At 50.0% G+C, this 18977-nt stretch overlaps 1 protein-coding gene across 10 annotated transcripts in view; it reads right to left on the bottom strand.

Moving 5' to 3' along the window:
• BCL11A (BCL11 transcription factor A) overlaps positions 1-18977 on the bottom strand; it is a 73464-nt gene that overhangs the window by 35308 nt on the left and 19179 nt on the right. The gene's annotated exons all lie outside the window — the stretch shown is intronic.

Raw genomic sequence — 18977 nt, 5'->3', positions numbered from 1 at the left:
TCCCGCCGGCAGGCTCAAATAACATTTTTAAATGCCAAGATTTATATGCAGACGCTTATAAATGTATTCCATTATAGCCTTTGCAAAACTACATTTCAACCTAAACATTCAATTAATGTAATTAAATTGCTACCTGGCGGTATTATCTAATTTAACTTCGGATCTGTGCTATTGAAAAGCATGTGTCTTTTAGCACTCCGACTGGCAAGACATGTGATAAACAGACCTATAAACATGTTGGCTCAACCGAGCTGTTTAAAAATAAATTAGCAAACTACAAAAATAAACAGTAACATACATATGTACTCAATTATGAACTAACTCTAATTTTTGTTCTGAAATACTGTCTTTGACCTTAGTCATAAACAAGCACTATTAAAAAAACATAGTATCTCAACAGACAGAAGGGCAGGGATTAAATACTCATTGAGCGCGGCAGAATGCAAAATAAGGGATAAGAAGAAAGAAAAAGAGGGGAAAAAAGCTCACCCTTTATTAAATGCAGCAACCTATACCCACCGCAAGCGTTTATGTTGATTAAAGCTGCTTAGATTCGAGACAAAAAAGTTAAAACCTACTGAAGTGCATACGGTTAAAAACATTGTAAGATCGGGGGGGAGGGGGAGGCGGAAATATAATTTTAGCTTGCGGCTGCTGCAGGCGCATGGCTTTGGGACGGAGGGCGGCGTGGGATCCCCGAAGCCGCCCAAGGCCCTCGGCTGCCCAGGTGCAAACCCCGCTAGTGTCTTGCAAGAATTCAGTGATCTGAAAACATACAGCAGAAAGGTGGGAACCGTCTTCACACCGGCCGCACCAGCCCAGAGGGGGAAGGACAAACAAACAGATTTTTTGGAGACCGTAGAGCGGCGTCCAGGCCGTGGTTTTGCCATTAATCTAGTGCTCCCGTAAGAAAAGAACAAGGCACCATGCTACGACTGCCAGCACTGTTATATTTTCTCCAGGAAGGATGAAAAGTTGATGTACAAAAGGCGTATTTTGCACCCAGGGCAGAGATTTTCAAGGCTTTCAGGCTACACGGGGGGTACCGATGTCCCTCCCCACAGCAGGACCCACGCCCGCACGCGCACCCATGAGCAAAACCTCATGAGAAACCCAAAATCACCAACAAAAGCAGCGGAGCAACCGCTAAGCATTTCTTCATCGCGGAGAACCAACTGAAAACACGGCGGGCTGTCTCCCCCCAAAAACCTTGTATAAATAAAAAATAGGAGGAGACAACTCATGTTCATCGACACACGGGCTCGAAAAGAGGCAGAGAGAGGCGAGTGGAAGAAAGGCTTCGCCCCAGGCCAGCTCCTCACCAGCGGTGAGACACGTAGACCCAGCTGCGCAGTCAATAACGAGGAGGGTCTGACATTTCCATGAACAAGAAGGGCTGCCAGTCGCCGAGACACAAACAAAACATCCACAAGGCACGTTTTTCAAGAGGTGTAACGGGAAGGGTCCATAGGAGCCGATGACGGCATGCATCTTTTTTTTTTCTCCGAGGACCTCCACATCGGCAGAAGTGGGATGCCGGAGAACTCCGCATGATGGGGGAAGTGCCAACAGGATGGGAAAAGAGGGTGGAAATAGAGACGGGGAGGGCTGCGCCAGGTCTTGGGGTTATTCGGGGAGACCACGCAGCTGAAGCGGTGCGGGAGCCACTTCCAGCCGTCGCAGCTGGCACGTGCCGTTGCTTGGTGGGGAGCAACAATGGCCTTTCCTCCACAGTCCTCAACACTATCAACAAACCCAAAAGGATTTTCCTTAATTTCTGATGCAAATATTTGCCAGTTCCCCCTCTTTTCCCTCCCCCTCCCTATTTTTTTCTTTTTTGTTTTTTAATTCTGCAAATAAATGTCTACCATTCCCTTAAGCAACTGCTGGATGCTGCCACTCTGGAGCAACCATTGATGATCAGTCAAACGGCAACCAGCAAAGTATCGGTGCAACCGGGAGCTGAGCTCAGTGTTGTGATTTTTCCGTGATTCGGCAGCAGGAACATCTCACGCACCTGGACTCACTGGTACCTCCCTGGACGTTACACTCACGTTCTGCTCCACACCACAGCTATCCCTCACACTTCTTTCGGAGTCGGGCATCTGACACACAGCAAAATAAGAGTAATAACAGGTCCTGGGTCCTGTCCAGACTATCTGCTCCTTTCCTCTTTCTCTGGCAAAAGGCTTGTACTTGAAACCCAGCCCTGTCCCAAGGCCACCTCCCCACTCAGAGCTCACCCTGACTGAGATGTCTCCCCTGACAAGTGATGACAATAAAAAATTGCAATTAAAGCAACGTGCCAGTTTGAAAACGAATGCCATTTTCTGCCCATCCTCCCCGCTCTGTTACCGATAGAACACTTAAAGACACTATTCATGCAGACATAAAGTGCTAATGGCTACCTGTTAACATGTTTCATCATGCTAATATTTTTGCTCTGATTTTGACAGTTCCCTTTTTGTTATTTTAAGCTAAAGGAGCGCTAATCTGGGTTGGACCTGAAGGCTGTAAGAATTGCAATCTACATAAGCTGCACAATTAATGACACCATTTCCTTCCACTCTGTACCATTTCGCAGACACAGTCTTCTCGCAGCCAAGCTCTTTTCCAGGCTATGAGAAGTTGGAAGCAGAGGGGCAGAGAGTAGCCTGGGAAGATGGTAAGATGTTACTGAAAAGTACCATGAATTCTTGCCCGAGCCCCGTGTGTTTGAGGGCCAATGGGAGGGAAGAGAGCGATGTGAATGCCAGAATCCAACGCACTCGAAAAGTCAATTATAATGGTGAAAGGAGAAAAATTCGGTGGCCATTGCCATTTCATTTAGGGGATGAGTCTCCAGGGCTAGAACATCTGCTGGTGCAAATTGGCCAGGCCGGTCCCATCTGATTTACACCGCAAGGGTTGCCCTAGGTGTGACCACGGATCATTCACCAACTCTTCTGGATGCGGAAAGAACAAAACTCCTCGGGTATCACCTCAGCAGTCACTGGCTCCTTCTGCACAGGTACCCAGTGCCCAACGTCTTGGCGCTGCCTTACACAAGCGTACGTTGAGAATACTCCTCCTCATCCACAGAATTACACCAGGTAAAAACCTGCTCGTGTGGAAGAAGAGCCTGGTCCTCTGTGACTACCACGAGCACAGGTCAAAGCTGTGATCAGATTTTCCATGGAGCAGGAGAACAGAAGCTCTTTGGTCTCCAGAGCTGTCGCAGCTCCGTGGAGATACCCAGCGGCTTTGAGCGTACACACAGGGACGTTCTCTTTCCCCAGCTTTGCAATTGTTTATTATAACAAATTAAGAGCGCTAACAAGTCTTACTGGAGCCCATTGCAGGGAGGTTAAGAAACACGACTTATCTGATGCAATAGTCAACATAATGCAACCTCCCAAGTCCCAGTTCAGGCAAAATATATGCAGGTAACCAGAGGGGATGGGTATAACCTTGAGGGAGAATAAGGGATGCTCCAGCCCAACCCGCAATGCCGGAGGGGAAAGACAAGAGAGCACAGCCGGGGATGGGTAATTCCCTGCCTGCTTTATGTTCTCTGCTCCTTCCCAGGGCTCCCACTCTGGCCAGACTTCTGGTCTGACCCAGCATGGCTAGTTTTATATTTTTTATGAAAAAGATTGCTCTACAGTACAAGTAGGTGAGGGAGACCTTGATTTGCTGGGCTGAAAGGTAAATATGGGCAGGCTTCACCACCTCTGCCTTGTCATTTGGTCACCACTGCTGCAGCGTCACGGCAGGTCAAGGTTGCCTCATCTGCAGACCCCATTCATCCAAGCAGTGCTGCATGCCACAGCGGCGAGTGGCTGCTACATCAGATGGCAAACGCAAAGTAGGTGACAAAGGCTCTTCCAGCACGCGTAGAGACGTGGGGGAAGGCAGGACGATATCTGATGGGTCTTTTCCCTCCCATGGCATCACTCCTGCCCAGCACACTGCAGTCCTCCATCCTCTGCAAAGCTCCAGCACCGCTGTTCTTGGTCTGCAAATGGGTTTTTGCCTCTTTGCTTGCAGCTGCAGGCTCCTCCAGCTCCAAGGAGGAGGCTGCTCCGATCCACCTAAACACTGGCTGAGCAGAGGGGCATGATTGGGAAAATAAACCCCCACGTTTCTAAGGTTGCTCCCAAGGTGACCCAAGCCTGGCTACTGCTACGACCAGCCGGGGCATCTCAACGTTACCTGGAGGTTCAGCCTCTTGCGGCAAGTCGCCCGTGTTCCCAGGATCCTGACCATGACAGGCGAGCGCGGCTCCCCGAGGGAGTCATTAGCCAGAGGGTGTTTACGTACAGTGAGGCCCCGCGTCGAGCCCTCAGCCTCGCTGCACCCACCGGGCAGCGCGCCCGCGCGGGGAGGTTTCCACCGCAAACCAGGTTGGGAGGCACGAAAGGCGGGAGAGCAGATAGCATTTTCGAGGGAGTATGAGATAAGAGGAGGTGGAGTTTCCCGATAAAGAGGATTTCCCTGCTCAAATATCAAAGGATTCACACTAAGAAAAGGGGGGAGAAGGGGAATTACATCAGTCTGAGGCACACTTTCTCTTTTAAACTCTGACCTTCTATTGTCTGTCTTCTTGACTAGGATTTAAAGGCCCTTTGTTGGGCTGTGTTACATGGTGTGATCTAGAAAGCAGTCGCAGACGAGGCACCGTGGGCTTTCGGCTGCGCCGACGCTCGGGCTCCCCCCTTGCCTACACCGGACTTTCAGAAGGCGTTGAGCCAGCTCAGATAAGTCAGCACTTTCTATCAACACCCTTTCGAAGCCAAGCCGTGTCACGCCCTCCCAGCGCCCCGCTGCTACGCCTCTTCCGGCACGGCCAGCACGGAGCCGGGCTCCACGCCGGTGGAGCTCCCAGCGGGGAGCTGGGCTGCTCCATCGCGCCCGCCCGCTCTCGCCTCCCCCGCGAGTCCTCTCCAGGCTCTACCGACAGCGTCCTTCCCATCCCAAACACAAACGAATGGGTGAAGAGCAGGTGGCGGAAGCGTAACAGATGCCTAAAATGGTTTAGAGTGATCTACGAGCATCTTTTGGTTATAATGCTCCATTAATGTGACATTTATGTGGGGTAATATAATACTGCTCACTTACGAGCACCTACACCAGCCAGTTAGGTTTCCCTGCGTGCGATGGATGAAGCAGATAACCGGCAGGGTTTCGGCATGGCCGGGGACCCTACGGACGAGGTTATGGGCAGCCTGTGCAGAGGGGATGGGAGGCAGCAGTGCTCGAAGGGGACGTGCCGGGTACCACAGCCGCTATCCCAGAGGGAGCGGAGGGCAGGGAGAGGAGGAAGGAGCAACACCTCAGGAGGCAGAACTAGAGAGAGCCACAAATGGGAAAAAACACGGCTTGAACCTACGGAGCCGAACAGCCCCTCTCTGCAGAACGGGAAACGCGATACCCGAGGAGGGTTTGACCCAGTCCCAAAGGCGCAGCCTTGCCGTCATCTCCAAGCGAGCTGCAGTGTAGTTCGAGCACCCACCTGGTTTTATAGCAGCCAGTGTTACACTTTGCAGCTAAATGCGCTTTTAATGTCACACAGGCCTAATAAGGGTTCCCGTTTTCTTACCCTGATTTATAAACGTCGCTGCAATGGGCTGGAGAAGGGACTGCCTCGCAACCACAAGCTTTCGTTATTCCCCACAAATGACTTGTTTGCAGCTTGTGAACTGCCTAATTTATTTTGCCCCTACATTTTGGTCATTCATCTAGTCTCTTCATAATGGTGCTCCAAACGCTGACACTTTGGGAAATGTCTAAAATGCTCTAACCCTTACACGGCCCCGCAGAGGTGAAAGAACCGCTGAATCTTTCCAGAACAAGAGAGGGATCATCTATCTCCTCCTCCCTCCTCCCCACCCGCCATTCCACCACGGGCACTGTTCTCGTCTCAGCGTATTTGAGTAAAACACAAAACGAGGCGAGACGCAGCCATCTCAGCATCTCTGGACATCGAAGGCATCGTGTGACGGCCGCAGCCCGTGCCCAGTGACCTGGGAGGTTCCACCACGGGCATTTACTCCTACAGCTCTGCCCGTAAGAAAAAGCATCTGAGAAATCAAAAGGCTGGTTGAATTCGGGCTGTGGCAATGCCATCCGGAGAGAAGGGGGGAAAAATAAACTGACATGCTCAACATCGCCGGCAAATGGGGAAGGAATGAAATCAGAATTTGGAGCCTGATCCAAAACCCAAGTCAACAGAAAGAGTTTGGTGGATTGTGGCACCGCGTTTCATCATTTAAGTGCACGCTGGTTAGAAAGTGAACAATCGAAGGCATTTGACTTTGCATGCCTAGCAAAGGCAGTTGACGGCTTTCAGCATTTAGGAATAGCAGGGTGCTATCGCTAGCCTTTTGCTACATGCCTAGAAATCCAGAAGAGGCACCTAGTATCACAAGGAAAAAGCTGAGGACATAGAAAGCATCACCGAAGGACAGGCAGAACAAACACTGAACAAACTCCTACCAACAGATTAAATTAATGTCACCGCATTTTACCCACATTTTGCATTTTGCACTACTCGGGTACCTTGAAATTCGTGCACACAACCAGAGCCACAACACCAGACATTTAAAGACGTGAGAGCTGCAGATTAAAAACATGTTGGAACGCTTACCGTGTCCAGTGCCAAAAATGTGTCTCTAACCTGTAGGAAGAAATGGGTGTGGAGCTGCTCATAGAAAGATCATTGCACTCACATGGCAGGGTACAAGGTTCCCCTCTTTGTTCCTCCCTCGTGAGAAAAACAGCGACTAAAAGATGACCGAGGAGCTGTTTCACCTTCCCAAATTTTTAGAAAAGTACAGACAGCTGGACGGGAAAACGAGGTGGGAATCAGAGAAATCCCGTGTGATTTGTGAAGACTAAAGCCACTTTGCCGTGGACTGATACGAACCGCTGATCTCGGTGCTCGGCAGAGCATGGTGCTTGCTGCTTCTTTTTGGAGACTTCAATCACCTCCTGCGTGGCACTCAATTGCTGCGAGTAGATACAAAAACGTACACAAAGCCTAAAAGTATTTCATTGGAATTGAAGCTCAATTTACAGCTCCCTAGACTCAAGGGTGTGTTTGAGCAGCCCTTTGTTGCAGGGTTTTGTCAAGGTATGTTCTGACTTGTCCCCTGCATGGTTGTGCAGTAATTCTTGATACCGATAGTCAATTACTTTGTTCACGTCACTCAAACACCGACTCTTTTTTTTCTTTTTTTTTTTCTTTTTTCCCTTCTCAGCGTGGCTAATCCGGGAAAGACAACACACAGCTAAACCACCGCTTCAAAAGGCCTTAACTCCTGGCCAGCCCGGGCTGGGGTCCGTGGCGCTGCCCTCCAGCTCTGCCGGGCACCTTCCCCTTAGCCAGCACAGGTAGGAAAGCGACCCGCGGAGCAAAGAGCCCTCCTTATCTCTCCTAAAATAAGAGTGGGTCCAGGCTCCGCAACTTCCTTCCCGACGGGATAAGCACTTACCCAGGTAATCTCATTACAGCCATTGTTCTCCGAAGGTTAATAAATACTTACTGGGATGAGTAAGGGCTCCGCAATCTGACCCCAACGCAGCAGAAACGATTGCTTAGGGCCAATTTTCATACTCTCATTGTGCTGAACACCGTATTCCTTTGCTAGCAGAGTGGCGTTAGCACCAAAATAAACGTGAATGCTTGCAAATAAGGTGTTGGCCCCACTTCTCGCCTCAAGTTTTTATGTTACCATCATCATGATAGCTCTGAAAATTAGCAGATGCTGCCAGTTCCTAACAAATACATTACTAAATTATTCTGAAACAACAGCAAAAACAAATTATACAAAGAATAAAATTCAAGGAGATTCCTTTCTCTCCAATTTCAACATGTAGAAGAAAATAATTGCAGATTTTTCTTAATTTAAAGAAACACTTCACTTTTTCTCCTATCAGACATAAGGTGTGAATTATACAAACACAATTCGAATTTGACTGGGTTATTTACATACCGCAGCCCCAATGTAAATTTGAGAGTTATGGAATCAAAAACAGGGTTTCCGAGAGGTTCTTGGAAAGAGCAGCAGCCACCACCCTCCCCAAAGCCAGGCCCACGCAGCTCCTTGGCAGACGCACTGGACATCCCCAGCAAGACGGAGAGCGGCACAGTCAGCACTCGGTAAAATCCTCCTCCTAACTCTCAGACTCGCAAAATACCACGGGCAAGGAGGGCTTTCCATACCAACAACATACATTTCAAAGCAACGCAACCGTCGGTCCGTCGGGATGATTAAAACACATTATCCACTTGTTGCAAAACTCCTATTGGCAAAACGTATAGCTGAGGTATACCTATAGATGTGCCCAGAAAACCTCAGACCTGCACAGGGCAATCGATCCTGCCACAACACTAAACAAAACTCTAAATAAGACAAAGCGATCAGATAACTATTTTTCAACGGACGCTGTCAAATCGTTGCGCAGTCATTAATAATGTAAACCTAACCCCCTCCAGGGGAGGTCCATATCCTAATTAGTGCAGGACATAAAACAGATTTTCCATTTGTTTTCCAAACAGAAAATTCAGAGGGAAAAACTGTATGGAAATGAAATGAAAAATGTTTGGATTTTAGTTCAGTGACCAAAAGTTTTCTGAATTCTCCTTCCATATCTCCTTCCATATCTCCTTCCATAGGTGTAGAGACGCCCATATAGCACCTGTGCATGCTCCCCTGAAATGCACCCTGCACACAAACCACAGCTGGAGAGACTCTCTCAAGCCGGGAGGCAATTAAATGGGAAGGGTGGTGACGAACGGGGTGCAGGATTCAAGGGGAGCCTGCCAGAGCCGCACGCCAGCTGATACCAAGATACACAAGAAAAGTGACGTTTGCTTATGCCAGCGGTTGAACCCAAAGCCGTAAGAAAAGATGCCAATAAATTCAAGAGGGGGACTGTGTTTTAATCCAGCGATTACCTTTTGTAACATCTGCTTTTTTCTGCTAGTTCCACCCAGCTTGACTCAACGCAACGTGCGGAGCGGCTGCTCCCACCAGCTCTGGGCTGAACCTTGCTCTCCTGCACCGCGAAGCCCACCGCCTCAGGTTTTTAGGGCGATGACTGGTCTGATGCCTCACTTCAGGAGGGCAAGGCGCCAGCCGCCCCGGAACAGCGTCGTCCTGCTAAAGAGAAAAATATCTCTTGACACAAACAGCCTTGCCGACTACTGGCCTGCCGCTACCCTTCCCTTCTTGAGGAAGGTTATTGAGAAAGCAGTTTTGGAGCAGGGCCAGCTGCGTCTTAATCTTGCGAGGTGTCTTTGATTCCTATCAATCTAACTTTAAAGATAGAAGCGATATTAGATCTGATGTCTAAGAACGCCCTTCAAGCAGCAGATGTCGGGGAGAGGTCTCCTACCAGCTCTTTCTTCCACCCGTAACTGGCCCAGAAGAACCCGGTCTCTGACACAGACACTGGTTTTGAACTCTTTTCCCCCCACACCTCCACTCGGGATGACCACCCCTTGTGCCACCCACCCGCAGCAACAGTTGGCAATTAAGGCGGTCGCATCTCTGACAAATTTCTGGACCTAGCCTTGACCTGATCCGCTTTTAGGGCAGAATAAACTCGTGCAGAATTTTCTTGTAGGCTTGCTGCTTTTTAGCCAAAAATAAAAGAGACAGCAGCCTAAGGAATGGATTGCACCAACAGACCCATCAACAAGTAAATAATATTTATCATGAGCTTTGCACTACAGCGTTTGGACAGACGCTCTAAAAATAAGCGCTGGTTTGATGTGCGCGCTTGCCAGCTGGTCACATCCAAATGCTCTCCATCTCAACGCGCTTTGGCTGGTAGCAACATAGCCCGGCATTGAGCTGGGGACATGGGTGCCCACTCTCCAAGGGATGATGGTTTAGGTACCCGCTCCCAAATAGTCACCCGCATGTTGAGACCCTCCAAGCCCGGGCAGAGGGGAAGACCAGCTAGGGCTTCCCATCCTTGCTGGTGCCAGATTACATTTCCACGGCAGCTGCTCCTTTTGTCTATACCCAGTAAAGCCAAATCAGCCTAAAATTTAATTTAATCTGCTGTAAACCCAAGTGTCAGGCACTTAGATGGCAGCTAAAAGCGCCACTCTCAGATAACTGAGTGACACCGGCTAATAATAGCCTACGCATTAGGAGAGCAGGAGCGGACATTTTGTGTAACCAAAGAGGAACCTGTGCCTGGGAACAGCCCGGGGTGGCCGGTCTCAGCCCCGCCAGCAGCAGACGCCGCGCGCCGAGCCCACCCAGCCTCTTATGTGATTAGCTGCATTAATACCACCGGTGACCTCTCTTTCAAGCTCGGAGCCAACAACAGTCCTGGCTTTTGTTAGCAGGAGAACAAAATGCCACCTTTTACAGCTCTGCAATCATAGCTCGCTTCCCTTTTCATCTCCCAGAGGCTCAGCACCAGACCTTGCTCACCGGACCTTGCTCACCAGGGAGGCTGGTTAACCCTTGCCAGGCAGCCCAGCTGCAGCGGGGAGGAAGGGCCGGCAGGATCTCCAGGCTCCTCTTCTCCCACATCTCTTCATTTGCACGGAAAAGACCAAACAAGCCCTTTCTGGTGGAGGATGCAGGTGTGCAAGAGCACTCTTCTCTGCCAGATGTTGCTGTAAGCAGTAAGTACCTGGTGGCTACTTCAAGCCCCTCTGGTGCATCAGTAGGTCACCAAAATCCACGCTGAGCTCTTCCTCCTCACCCTGCCCTTGGGAAGTGCCTTAATGAATAAAACGCGCCCACTGACCAGGAACTGGTTTAACTTAGGTGACCTTCTGTTGTCCAATCTTAAGAAGAGCAGTTTAGAAGAAAAGGAGACCATGTTTTCCACAGCAGCGCTTCCCAAAGCAGCCGGGGCTCAGCAACTCTCCCAGCAGAAACAGCAAAGCCACGCCTTACGGAAGGGGTGCTCTTGGCACATGGTGCTGGTGTGAACATGCATTTGGGCTTGCGTGCAAGGCTCTTCCCAAAAGAAGGGGACAGATGCTTGGAGGTGCTCGCTTCCCGCTGCCCATGCTGCCCACGGCTGGAGCAGCGCTTGCTCAGGACATGGCGAAGACCAGCCCTCACCCATCCCAAGATTCCCGATGGAGCAGGACACCTCATCCACCCCCGCACCCCTCCCTCTCTCCTTCCTCCCAACAAGGGCTACAAGGAGCACGGGGAGCTTTCTCTCGGGGCGTGCAAGGGTCTTGGATGCACAGCTGACTGCACGTGTCAGTTATGCTCCAAATGGGTTTTCACAGGTCAAGGTTCTGCAGGCAGCAAGAGCAAACACTATTTTTAGATGGGATAAGGTCACGGTGCTTTTAGAGACAGTGAGGTCTACAATAAAACCTATTGATCAGTCTCTGGAACTAGCGCTCCGGAGAGACGCCTAGATTGAAACAAAAATTGCCTGGCCGTTTTCTCTATAGACTCGGTGGGTAAAAGCTTGTTGGACTCCATCTCTTTCAGGAGATAAAATAAGCAAGAAGAACCTGCGTACAGACCACGGTTGTCCATTTAAGCAGATGCACCGGGGGGGGAAAGGAAAGCGGGACCCACTGGAGAGACCAGCAAGAAGCTCTGAGCATACTTCTGCCATGGTGGCGACGAGCCAGCTGCCCGTTGGGCAAAGGCCATCCTTGCCGTGCCCGTGACTCCCGCCTCTGCAGCCCGCTTGCCCAATCGAGGCGTGAAGGCACACGGGCAACCTGGATTTTTAAGAGAGTTAATGTTTTATTTGCACCGTGGAGGGTAAGGCGTTCATCACCGGGGTCCCCAATAGCACACGCGCACACACCTATTTGGCTATTTGTGGTTTGGCGATGAAGATCACCCAGCTGACGTGTGGAGGCCCAAAAATGGAAAACAGACCAATATTTCAGCCACACAAATTATTTAACTGGATGGTTCACACACTTCCAAGGTTTTCACAACAAATTCCAAGCGTTTATCCTGGTCACATAAGAGCTTTAACCAAAAATACCAAAGTGGTGGACTATCACACCTTCAACTTCAGCCACAGACTTAAAGCTTTTAGTCCGCTACGGGCACATAAATACCTCTCCATCACAAGAAGCTCTTTATTGTATTGGAGACTTGCGACCACAGGGACGAGTGTGAAACCGTGGAGTATCTTCATTCATCATCTGCCCCACTCCCACAGCCTCGCTCACAAACAAAACATGCCACAGTAAACATAATCCATACATCACACCCTGACACGAGTGACCCCATTAGCAAGCCGAGCCTGTCCTAGCCAGAGCACCCTACCATACATTAGCGATACAATGACCGATGCCTTTGTAGGATATAATAATAGTAATAATAATAATAGATAAAGACTATTGAGCTATGAAATGCTAGTATGGGTGATGGGATACGTAGCTTAGTTTCTACTCGGGACAGTAACTACACGAGCAGAGAGACACGCTCAGCTGCTCAGGTAAAAGCAGATCGTGCAGGAATTAAAGCACTCGCGCGCCTGCAGCGTGGCTTGCTCACCGTTTGAGTGCTAGGTTAGGCTGTAGTTTAAGTTTCTGCATAACAGATATGACGAGATGCAAAATCTCAAACAGGATCTCATCTGCACGGTGACTGCGCTACAGAGGAATCGCAATAGAAACCATGTTTCAAAGCAGTACAATAACGGTGATGCAAGCTGAAAAAAGACAAAAAAAAAAAAAGACAGGCTAATCTTTCAAAAAATGATACTGCCTTTAGAAAAGCCAAGACAATTATTCTTTTATTCAGGAAATCAGGCTTGAGTTTGGTTTGGTTCCTTAATATAAAGATCCTTAGGCTCCTACCAGCACTTTTTCGACTTTTATGATGTCCTTCCTAGTGCCCTGTGACTCCAGGACGAAGTTTGAGATAAAATGATTATAATAAGTAAGGACAAAGTTACTTGGGAATTGAGGATACTGCTGCAGCCCCTCATCTTCTTAACTGATGAAATGAATGGAGCTTTAGTGGAATATATGTCTGAGAAAATTCAAAGCTCATTTTTGTTTATAATTACTGATACCATACAAGTATCCTTTCCAGAAAGCCTACTCTATCACCCAGAAAGCAGATGCAAATATGGGTATAAATACGGAGTGCAATGAAGCCTGTGGTGATGCTCACATTAACTGCCGTGCAGTCAGATTTTTACCCCATATATGTATATGGGTACATGCACACACGCACCCGCACGCGCGCTCCTCTGGCGATTTTTGACAGACATCACTTGCATCCGGGCTCGAGTTGATGCCTGCCACGTTCTCCGAGTTTTTTCCTAGACTTCAGTGGATGTTAAATGTAGCTCTCTGTTAATCTGAACATAAATAACCGTGAGGGGCTTGATCCCAAGCTCCTTTACGCCACCGTGCCTACCAAGTGACTCTCCTGGCTGCAGGGGAGCTGCGCGGGATTTACACCCGGGGTAACTCCAAGCAGGATCGGCCCCAGCAGACGCTTTCCTCCACGCCTGCCCCTGCCCTCGGGTTTTGCACAAGCGCAGAAGCAGGGAGGGGACTGCAGGCATCCTCTACCGCTACTCGAGAGGGGCTTTTGTAACCTGCTCGGCTGCTGTTGGGCATGAAACCGAAAAGTTGAAGAGGCTGGCGTGGCAGAAAGCAGCTCCCTCGGTTTGTTTTGCTGCAAGACACATCTGGGTTTGTGGGGCTTCCAGTACGAGGAGGCTTCAGGACAAGCACCTCCACAAGACGGGGGCCGGGGACACGACACCGTGCTCCCCTGAGCCACCTTCGTCCCTCGCACAGGCCAAGGTTTGGGGAGGGCACAAGGCACTGATGGACCCAGCTCTTTTGATAACTGTGAAGGGGGGAATAAACCTCCAAACTTTTAGTTTTTCTCTTTTCCATGTATTTTTGAATTAGCATTCAGTGCCTGACGCCGCGACACGGATAGCTAAAAATGTGTGCGCGGATATGTCATCCATGAACAAAGTGGCTCGTGTTTGTTCTTTATTATTTAGGAAATGCACATTAATTACTGCAGATTTTCTCCTATACATCTACTGTATCTCAGACAGAATTGCTGAGAAGGGTCTGCAGAATAAAAATGTATGGGGTAATTAAATGGATATTTATAATTAGAACTTAATAATTTGCATCAGGGACAAATGAGCTCTGATTTCAATCTGTAGTGCATTTAGATTAGCCTGAAGATAGTGTAATTTGATGTTTTATAGTCCTCCTCTCAGATTATGAAACAATACAGTGTCTTTAAAGCAGCCGTGTTTGTGTCAGGAGTGTGTTAAGAAGAAGCCGCAATGAAAATGTTTGACAACGTGAAAGCAGCCATAAATTACATGACAACTGTGTAAAAGTCGTGATGAAACAAATAAAGGGCTGACCTATAACGCATCTGATTCAGCGCCGCACCCAGACCGCTCGGTGCTCATCCCGGCGCGGCAAGCGCATCCTTACGCACGCGGCTCCTTAGCACCGAGAAAACTGTAAATTATCACTAGTCAACAACATTGATTTTTAGTCGACGTTTCAATCAGTTTGAAGTAGAAACACTACACCGCTCCCCCGGCAGCCTCTTAGCCAGCCGGCTGCTCGGCCGTAGCCTTTTCGGTTGCAGCTCTGTTACAGCCCCATTGTTCCCACTGTACAATATTTATCGCGGGCTCTCCAGACACAGGTACTTGACCTAAAGGTCACTGCCTTGTCTCTTGGACATACAACCTACCTTTGCTACCGATGCCATTTACCCAAACGCAGGGAGCCACCGCGAAGCCCGCTACCTCCCCGAAGACGTACAGGGTGAATTTCCCCCGAGGGACGGGGCATTGCACGACCGCAGCCAAGCACGCGCCCCCCAAAGCGAGTGTCTGCATCTCCACAGCTCCAACACGGGGCGAGAGGTGAAGCGGCCAAAGAAGCGGGGTGGACCCTCACGGGGAGAAAGGTCTTGGGTTTGAAGATGTGACCACGTCTTGTCTTTACTTCCCAGCTTTGCCCGGCTTTGCCCAGCAGGGAGGAAGGGCAGCGCGGCGGGGATGGCACCGGGCTCTCGATCCCGCTCCGCCGCAGCTCTCCTGCCTTACCTGGGGCGAGTCACCCCACCTGTGCCGTGCTGTAAAACAGTAGTTGCCTATCTCGCCCCGGTATTGCGAGGGTGTATTCATTAACATCTCCGAAGCACTCGGGCCCTCACGTAATGGGTGCCATAGAGGTAAACACCGCGATCAGCAGATAACAGGGAGTCCTGTGCAGGCATTACACAGGGGAGCCGCGCACGTGCGTAGGCAAACGCCTGGGAAAAAATACAGGGGTGCCAAGTCGCTGGGAAGTTCACAATCAAACCAGTTACGGTTTGACACGCAACGTGGAGAGCAAGGGAAGAACCAGTTTCAGGAGGGAGACTTCCAGACCTAGAGCCCTGGCACCCAACACCGTGGAGCCATATCCCACAGCCTCTTCCCAGCCTTTGTACTTTCCTCCCACAGAGCAGAGCTCAGTGCGCCGCACGGCATCAGCTGCTAGCTAAAAATGCAAAGGGGAAGGAGAGGAAACACGGCTGGGATTTTCAAACCGCCGTGCTTTGAAAATCCCAGCCTCCTCAAAAACGAAGACTCACAGACTGGCTGCCCCACACGCGGGCGAAGCTTTCGCCAGCAAAGGCCATCCCTGCGCCCACCCCCTTCCCAGCAGGGTCGGCCGTGTGAGATAGAGCCGCAAGCCCCAAGCAAACCTCCTACTTCCCGGCGAGGTGTGATGCTGGGAGCCCATCGAAGGGGCACGGGACAGGCAAGTGACCCGCTCCTGCCCACCCTCCGTGTCTCTGAAAATGCCAGCCTTTGCGGCAGGGGGGAGCCTGTGTTTTCCCAGCTATGCCCTTTCTGTGCATTTTGAAATCCACCTGGTGTCAGCGGGACGGAAAACAAGGCGCCGAGATCTTCCTTTGAGGAGTTTCTTGTTTGACCAGAGTACACGTTATTCAAATCAGCTAGAGTGAAACGCAGTTAAGCTGCTGTTTGTTCCAGCACGATGAGACTGGCCTGTTAAAAAGCAAAAATGTCAGGATGTTACAGGCTCAGCCTCCTGCCAAGACTGGTAAGTAGCTGAACAACTGTCAGAAACAGACAGCATAATCGCAAACCAAAAAAAAAAAAAACCCGAAACAACCCTGAATTCAGACCGTGTTGCCGACTCGCGGGCGTGCTGGGGTCACCTACGCCCCCAGCCAGGTGCCCCTGGGAAGCTCCGACCCACGCCGCGAGCTCCCAGGTAGCATCCGCTGCAGCCCCATTCACTACGTTCCTGCCAAATCCGCCTCTTGCAAAGCAAGGAACTTTAAGAAAAAACAACAGTAATGCAGTAAAGATCCCCAATTTGTCTTTATTCTCACCACCCCGGCGTTACAAGAAAGCACCTCGACGTCATGCATGGCCCGGCAAAATCTTGCGTAGAGGCTGGAAGTGCAGCCACCTTCGCACCAAGTACAGGTCTGCGCTAGGGGGTCAATTTGATTTTTTTCTCATAAAGTCATTTAAATGGGTGGGAGCCACCATGTGAAGGTGCTGTCGTTCACAGGCTGTGGACCTGCGCTCAGCCCGTCCCCCGGTTTCGCCCTCCCCAGCCAGGCAGGGATTGCCTTACAGATGCTTTTTACCCCTGAATTTAACTCCTGCTATTTCTGAAATCTCTCAGACACACGCACGCCCCTCCTGCTCCCACACACTCTCGGAGTTTAATTTGCCTCTCAGAACACCAAACACCCCCCTCCCCCCCTTTTTTTTTTTTCTGTCCTGGGCCCTCAGGTTACTGGCACAGCGACAACTCTTTTTTCCCAACAGCAAGCCAGGAAAGATGATAGAACCTGCGTGCGTGGCCAAGGGACTGGTCTCAACTGGTTCAGAGGGAAAAAAATGGAGCTGTGTCTTCCCCCCCCCTTCTTGCCTTTAGCTAAAAGACCTGGGAGCATTTGATGTACAGTCAGCAGGTATTAAAAAAAAAAAAAAAAAGAAAATTATTGAAAAGGCTGGCCGGCTCCGGGGCTGTGACACTCTCTCATCAAACTCTGGACTTCAGCCAAGTTCATCTGTTAATGGAGAGCCACAGCCAGGGCCTCCCCCCACCGCCTCCCCCCCAGCTCCCTCCTCTACCTCTTCCTCCCTCCTAAAAAAAACTAGACATCGATTATGTCTGTGCTTTTCCCTTTCTATTCAAGATAAACAAAGTGCTTCAAGTTCAGGGCACACCCTGGGACCCTTGACAAAGCAATCTATCATCCTGTCTGCTAAACCAGTCTGGCCACACCACCGCGGAGGAGACTAATGCTTCCAGTGTACAATTTTCCCTTTGTGCTGCTGCCCTATTACCAGTAACCTCTTTTCTTCCCTACCTTCCCAGGAGCAGATGTGCTTGACCACTTTGCCTAAGCCCCTCCTGGCAAAGGCATTTCTCGCTGAAAGCAACCTCAAGAATTAAAAAAAGGAGCCGAGCCCCCGCCTGCCCCCTCCCCAACTCCTCTCTCCATCCCTACGTCCACCAAAGAAATCCAGCACGGAGCTTGATTTTTCCTTCCCCACCGAAGACTTCTTTTTAAGGAGCGAGTTCGGGTTTAAATCATATCCACTAATTCATTCTGACTTGCAATTAAATGCAAATACACTTTTATAGCCAGCATGGAGTGTATTAATTTTAACAGCAAATGACAAAATAAGAATACAGTCCCTCCAATACCAATAATGAATCGCACTATAAATCATGTTAGTGGTCACATTCATTAAAGCTTGTAAAGTGCTTTGAGATCCACGGGTGCAACGTGCCATCAACCTGCGAAGTAGCATCAGCTCACCTGGACCTCGCTGCCATCGCCCGCGCGCCCCAGACCCCGGCCGGGGGGCACAGGGAGCTCCCTTGCCGGCGGGGAGACCCTGATCGCACAGGGGACACCCCACTGAGCGCCGGGGACCCAAATCCACTCCCTGTCCCTCCCGCCAGCACCCCGGGGAGGCTGGTGCTTCTCAGGCAACAGCGGGATTCACAGCCCGATATTGAGGTTGGGTCTTGCCGCGGGGCCAAGCCACCCGGGCAAGGCGATTTAGGTCAAGGGAAGGGCCAGGCTGGGTGCTCTAAAAAACAGAGCAGTTACAGAAATTAATAGGAAACCACAAATTGCCATTTAAGGTGCACTTCATAACAGCTAGCGTGGCCTCTCCTAATGCTCCCGGCTGCGGGCAGCTCTTACCCCTTCCCCAGGTCTACACAGCGCTCCATTTGCTTGCCAGCACTAAGATCCTCTGCACCGTTTATTAGCCAACATGGGGGAAAGTGAGGTTTTTCTGGCTCCTTTGTTTTGTTAGGACAGCTGTGTGCCATTCCCACCCCCTCCCACCCATCCTCTCCTAAAGAAATAATTAAATCCAATTAGGACCAGAAAGTAATTTACATTTTGGTTCTGTGTAAGATGGGGAGGGGGGGAGAGAAGGAGGGGAAAAAAAAAAAAATCCCATAAAACATGTTGCAATGAAATTTCATTCCTTTGCTACTTATTTGCCTGCTTTTGCCTTTGAAGATACCTCAGACTGCACTTTTACTCTTTAAAGGTCTGCTCCTTGGTTTTATGTTTTGGTGCATGGACAGAGAGGGGAAGGAGGAAGGTGGAAGACAGAAAACTTGTTCCCATTCCCTGCTCCGTGAACAAGAGGGCTCTGCTGGGGCGGCGCATCCTGCTCCTGCTCCTGCTCCTGCTCCTGCTCCTCCCCTCGCCGTGCCGGGGGCTCCTCCGCCGCGGTTTACTGATTTACAGAACCTTGGTATGTGAATGGCAAAAATTCCTTGGCATAAGTATATGTTTGCTGATCACATTTCAGATCATGTGTTGTTCATTATTATGACTTGCTCAGAAACAGTTTGCTACAGTTATGTGGGTTTGCCTTGGATATTTTTTCCTCTTTTAGTACATTGAAAACAGCATGGGGGGCGGGGAGGGGGGGGGAAGCAAATGAGAGAATGTTTT

Source organism: Calonectris borealis, chromosome 3 (genome assembly GCF_964195595.1).
Source record: "Calonectris borealis chromosome 3, bCalBor7.hap1.2, whole genome shotgun sequence".
Classification (NCBI taxonomy): domain Eukaryota; kingdom Metazoa; phylum Chordata; class Aves; order Procellariiformes; family Procellariidae; genus Calonectris; species Calonectris borealis.
This window is presented reverse-complemented; position numbering and strand designations above follow the sequence as displayed.